General features: G+C 39.4%; 1 pseudogene; it reads left to right on the top strand.

The window, feature by feature from the left end:
- The first annotated feature begins 4718 nt into the window (after positions 1 to 4718).
- LOC103296483 (COP9 signalosome complex subunit 2-like) lies at positions 4719 to 6352 on the top strand (annotated as a pseudogene).
- The last annotated feature ends 276 nt before the right edge of the window (positions 6353 to 6628 follow it).

Below are 6628 nucleotides of genomic sequence, written 5' to 3'. Positions count from 1 at the left end.
ATAAAAGAGTAATATGCAGACTGACCATCACTCCAACACACAAGATCAAGATAGCTGCCCCTATGTGGTCAAAGATCCTGCCCCCATGTGGACACAAGATGGCCACCACAAGATGGCCAGCAGGGGAGGGCAGTTGGGAGGGACCAGGCCTGCAAGGGAAGGCAGTTGAGAGGGACCAGGCCTGCAAGGGAGGGCAGTTGGAGGTGATCAACCCTGCAGAGGAGGGCAGTTAGGGGTGACCAGGCCAGCAGAGGAGGGAAGTTGGGGGCAAACAGGCTGGCAAGGGAGCAGTTAGACATCAATCAGGCTGGCATGGGAGTGGTTAGAGGGTGATCAGGCTGGCAGGCAGAAGTGGTTAGGGGAAATCAGGAAGGCAGGCAGGTGAGCAGTTGGGAGCCAGCAGTCCTGGATTGTGAGAGGGATGTCCAACTGCCAGTGGGATCGGGCCTAAACGGGAAGTCGGACATCCATTGAGGGGTCCCAGATTGGAGAAGGTGCAAGCTGGGCTGAGGGACACCCCCCTCCCTCCCATGCACGAATTTCGTGCACCGGGCCTCTAGTAGACAAATAAAGCTCTATTTTGCATGCCAAATCTGTGAATTATAACTACCAAACATAGATAACATTTACTGAGCAGTTATTATCTCCCAGGAGCCATACTTTATATGCATCCTATAATACTTATAATAACCCTCTGAATTTTGTATTGCCATTATTTCCAATTTACAGATAGAGAAATCAAGGCTAAGAGATGTTAAGAAAATAGTCCAGACTGTTACAGCTGGCAAATGGTAGATTCCGGAATTCAAAAGCTACCCACCTACCACTTCCTCTTTGAATTCTTTGCAATGAGTATGCAGCAGAGATGATACTATAAAAAAAAAAAGAATTTTTATGAATCCTTCTATTATTATACTATTTATAGGATCACTTCTATGAAAACTTTAGTTTCACAATAATTGCAATAGCAACTGCAATCACATATTGAAGGCATACTATGTGCCAGCCAGCTCTAAGTGTTTTTTATAGATCATTTAAAAATTATGACTTTCTCCATTTTATAGATGAGAAAAATGAGGACCTGACTTGTCTAAGAGCACAGAGTTAGAGACAGGGCTGAGGTTTGGGTGTGGTCACACAAGAAAAATGGTGAAGGACTCTGACAAAGGGGACCACACTCAGGGAAAGGTCTTGGCCCTACATTAAGAGACTGGTAAACAAATGTCCAGATATATGTCTTAAGTTAAGATAAAATTTTTATATTATTTTATGTCTACTTTAACCAATGTTTTAAATTTAAAAAATCATGCCTCAGATCAGAAGGCTTCTACCATAACTTAAGAGGACTGTAGTCCAGATTATAAGTGGGCAAATGTCTACAGATGAGGGTGGAGAGGTTAGGAATGCTCAATTTCTCCCAAACTCTGAATACAGGTAAGATATGTGGGTTCCTATAAAGACCACAGAGGAGCCACTCGTGTTATATAATTCTTGTCTGAGAAACATAGCGAATGTTTGGAGAGAGTCAAGACTAGAAACTGTTTATGTAAACCAATAAAGAAATGAAGAGGCTTTAACGAAAGCTGGACGAGTGAGGGAAGCATAATGTTGAGTCAGCGCCTACAGTAAACAGTACTAGGTTGGCTGATAAGACAATGGAATGACAATGGGAGCTCTTAATGCACTTTTCTGGAGGACAATCTGGCAGTATGTTTCAAAAATCCTTAGAATGGTAAGTACCTCTGACCCAGCTACTCCATTTTTAGGCAGTGTCCATAATAATAAAATAACTAGCAATTTTCACCCAATTTGTTACATACAAGGCTCTTTTCATTACTCACTACATCTGAGAGCAAACACTAGAGACAACTTAAATGTCCAAAAATAGGGAACAGATAAATGATGGTCTATCTAAATAATGGATATTTCACATATGTGCATATGACAATGAAGAAATGTTTTTAATTGAGGTAATAAAAACAGTATTTCCATTTTGAAAATAAAAAATTATACACACAACTGGGTATAGATGTCTAGATATAAGCACACATAAAGCTTGAAAGACTATTCTCAGTGATTAATTTAACCATAATCATAACCATTGATTAACAGTGATATCTATGATGTAGGATTATAGGGTGTGTTTTTAAAATTCATTTTTATTGATTTCAGAGAGCAAAGGAGAGGGAGAGAGAGACAGAAACATTAATGATGAAAGAGAATCGTTCATCGGCTGTCTCCTGGATGAAGCCCTCAACCCGGCCATGTGCCCTGATCTGGAATCGAACCGTGACCTCCTGGTTCATAGATCGGTGCTCAACTACTACAATAACATGTGTTTTGTTTTTGTTTTTTTTTAATTTTCTTTACAGTGCTCGACTACATTTTCTGGATTTTCTAAAATTAAAATATCACTTTTCTAATCAGAAGACTGTTAAGAAAAAAATTATGTCCAGGCTTCAGATTTGATAGTGGAATCTAAGTCCTAATATTTATTTACATTTTAAAGAGTACTCTTTCAGGGGTACTGAACAAATACTAACTTTTCACTATTTTATTGATTTAGAGCAAGCATGTCAAACTCAAAGGCTAACATGGGCCAAATAAACGAGGCATGTGGCCCACAGGCCGCAAGTTTGACATGCATAATTTAGAGCATGTATCCTATTGGTAAATATCTATTCAGGCTGAAGAATTCTTGTGTGTGTGTGTGTGTTGTTTTTTCAATCCATCCTCACAAAACAGCCCTTCTCTGTCCCCCCACTTACTTGGTCTCCCATAGATTGAATCAAACTGAAACCAGAAGACTGAAGTAGGAAACCTAAAGCAAGTGTCCCTACATTTGGCATCCCACTGCTAGTTATTTATAAAGTCATGGAGGAGCTAACTGGAGCACTGGTACTCAGTAATGGATATGATGAGGCATAGCTCCCTTCACTAATGGAGAGGGTCCTAAAAAGTAATAGTAAACCACATGTCTGTCTTTCTAGATAATAACGTCAATGATACCAAACTACAGATGAATTCCACATAGAGGTCTAACATTCATATAGCAGTAGAATAATAAAATAGGTAATAATACGTATGATAGATATTAATAAAGCAATAGATCATTTGAAAGCATCTTCAGTTCCACCTGTATGCATATATGATTACTAGATAGACAGAAAGGCAAAGTGATGAGAACTGGACATGAAAAGATATTTTCATTTTGTAATTAGAATTTTATAATACATTTATAAGGCTGTTTATAATTTACAAAGTGGCTTCATAGACTGTGGCACATTTGGCTCTTATGATGAAGATATCATGCCACTTCATAGGTTAAAAAACTCTATTAAGTATACAGTGTTTTCTAATTTTATCTTTTAAAAGACCACGGATGTTATTTTTCTAACTCTTTCAAAATTGAGAGATTGAGAGGTGGGAGGGTTACAAATATGCGGAGAGTCTGCAACTGAAAATCAACTCATAGGCCTGGTAAAAGCACCCAGGTTGGGTTATTATCAACAACTCCTTTGTACCTATACTTATAGCTCAGAACCATTCTGGAATCACCACAGGAAGAACATTACAAAATTTACAAAGTGGTTATGTTTTCACCATCAGCAGTCTAACCTATGAGAAATCAGCTTCTTTTATTTTTTGTCTACTCCTTAAATCTCAAGTATATTTGGAATGCATTAACCACGGAACACTGTTAAGGTTTTTCTTTGAGTAAAAGACGTTTAAATTGATTCTTTAAATACCAAACACTACAGATGCAGAGCTATTAACCTAGAGTGATTGCTTTTCTAAACACACTGCCTTCTGGAGACAGATCAAAGGCTGTGTCTTGCTCCCACAATGACCCATGGTCATGGCCCCTCCATAACTTCCAACAACATTGTTTGGAATAGCCAATTAAATCAAGCTTTAATTTTTACCCCCAGTTATATACCATGTTTCTAACACGCAGCTGAACTGATGGAGAAAGGAAGGGGAAGGTACCTGCAGTACAAACACAGACAAATGGCATCTTCTCCACTGAGATACATAGATGTTTCCTCCTGGGGCCAACTGCACAAGGTAAGTAGAATTTTCCCCTGGTTTCATAGCTGTCATATTTGCAAACCTCCTTTCTCTCATCACTAGTCATTTACTAGGTGTCAGTTCACTCGTGGTCTCTCCCACACACCAAGATATTTACACACACTTGATCTTCTAGAATCTGAGAAATACAATCCACAGAAAACTATAGTGACTGAATTAAAGAAGAACAAATGGTCACAAAACAAGCAGGCCTTGAGAATTTGCACTGCTCTTTACCAACTATCATCTGTTTTGACATGTTATAAGACATGGAGCATAGTGGTGGTTGAGGCAGAGCCATCAAAATTGTATGTTTGGATGAGGTGAGGCCATTTAGATATCATCTAAAGAGATAAGACTGTTCTGTTCACTAGTGGAGACATTCTAAGAGCCTCCCTCATCTCCTAGTCGCATTGAAAGATGCCACCTGCTGCATCCTTCACAGTAAAGGTAAGTGAACATGGCTTTGCATACTCCACGAAGATACTGTGGGAAAGGTTAATAAGACTACATCTCCTTTGGGATAACCTCAAACAGTCTTCCTTCTTCTGTGTACGGTAGCTTACAGATTGACAGCCAAGATGGCAAAAGCAGAAACACTGCAGATGAATAAAAAGAATATTCCCCCTGCCTGCTTCCTGGCCAAGATGTCTGACATGGAAGACGATTTCATGTGTGATGAGGAGGAGGACTATGACCTGGAATACTCTGAAGACAATAACTCCGAGCCAAATGTGGATTTGAAAAATCAGTACTGTAAATCCAAAGTGTTAAAAGAAAATAACCCACAAGCAGCATTAAGCAGTTTCCAGAAGGTTTTGGAACGTGAAGGTGAAAAGGGGAAATGGGAGTTAAAGAACTGAAACAAATAGTTAAGATTAATTTCAAGTTGACACACTTTCCAGAAATGATGAACAGTTATAAACAACTATTGACCTACAAGAGGCCCGGTGCATGAAATTACTGCATGGTGGGGAGAGGGGGGTGGTCCCTCAGCCTGGCCTGCACCCTCTTGCAATCCAGTACCTCTGGCTCCTAACCACTTGCCTGCCTACCTGCCTGATCACCCCTAACCACTCTGCCTGCCTGATCGCCCCTAACCACTCTGCCTGTCTGCCTGATTACCCCTAACCACTCTGTCTGCCTGCCTGATTGCCCCTTACTGCCTCTGCCTCGGCCCCCTGCCGCTGCAGCTTCGTCCAGAAGGTAGTTTGGCTGTCTGGTCTAATTAGCATATTACGCTTTTATTATTATAGATATTCGAAATGTAGTCACAAGAAATTATTCTGAAAAATCCATTTTTTATTATATTTCTACTTCTAAACAGATGGATTTAGTACAGGGATTCTATGAAACAACACTGGAAGCTTTAAAAGAAGCTAAGAATGATGGACTGTGGTTTAAGACAAACACAAAGCTTGGAAAATTGTATTTAGAACAGAAGAAATATGGAAAGCTTCAAAAATTTTATGCCAGTTACATCAATCCTGCCACAATGGTGATGGAGAAGATGACCTGAAGAAGGGTGCACAGTTATTAGAAATATATGCTTTGGAAATTCAAATGTACACACACAGAAAAATAATAAAAAACTTAAAGCCCTCTATGAACAGTCACTTCACATCCAGTCTGCCGTCCCTTACCCACTGATCACAAGAGTCAGTAGAGAACGTGGTGGCAATATGGACTTGAGGGAAGGTGAATTTGAAAGGCACACACTGTGTGGTGTATTTTTTGAAGCCTTCAAGGATTATGATGAATCAGGAAGTCCAAGATGAACCACTTGCTTAAAATATTTGGTTCCAGGAAATATGCTAATGAAATGGGGAATAAATCAATTTGACTCACAGTAGGCCAAACCATACAAAACTGATCCAGAAATTCTCAAAATGACGAATTTAGTAAGTGCCTATCAGAATAATTACATCACTGAATTTGAAAAGATTCTGAAAACAAATCACAGCAACATCATGGATGACCCTTTCATAAGGGAACACATTGAAGAGCTTTTGTGAAACACCAGAACACAAGTGCTCATAAAATTAAGCCTTACACAAGAATATATATTCCTCTTATTTCTAAGGAGTTAAACATAGATGTAGCTGATGTGGAGAGCTTGCTAGTGCAGTGCCTATTGGATAAGCCTGTTCCTGGCTGAACCAATCAAGCCAACCAACTCCTCTCCTCATTGGATGAAGGGTGTGCCCAATAAGCTGCACTTGATAAATGGACCAATCAACTAGATTCTCTCAACCAGGCTGTAGTCAGTCAACTGGCTTAACAGAGAAAAAGCTTTTACAGGCATACTTAAGGCAACAGTGCAGAGAAGCAATTCTTAAATGAAATGGGAATGACAAAACTACTGTTGGTTGATGTGTCCTGAAAATTATTGGAGTATGACAGAAGTGCTTTTTTATTTTTTTTAAATCAATTGGTTTGTGTTTTCCTGCTGCATTTATCCCAAGAAAAACAGCTTTAATCTTTAGAAGAAAACCAAATGCCATGGATTTATGCTGTATTTGACATCTTGCCCAAACATAGTAGTTTGTCACAGACA

The sequence above is a fragment of the Eptesicus fuscus genome, chromosome 18, assembly GCF_027574615.1.
Source record: "Eptesicus fuscus isolate TK198812 chromosome 18, DD_ASM_mEF_20220401, whole genome shotgun sequence".
Lineage (NCBI taxonomy): Eukaryota > Metazoa > Chordata > Mammalia > Chiroptera > Vespertilionidae > Eptesicus > Eptesicus fuscus.
This window is presented reverse-complemented; position numbering and strand designations above follow the sequence as displayed.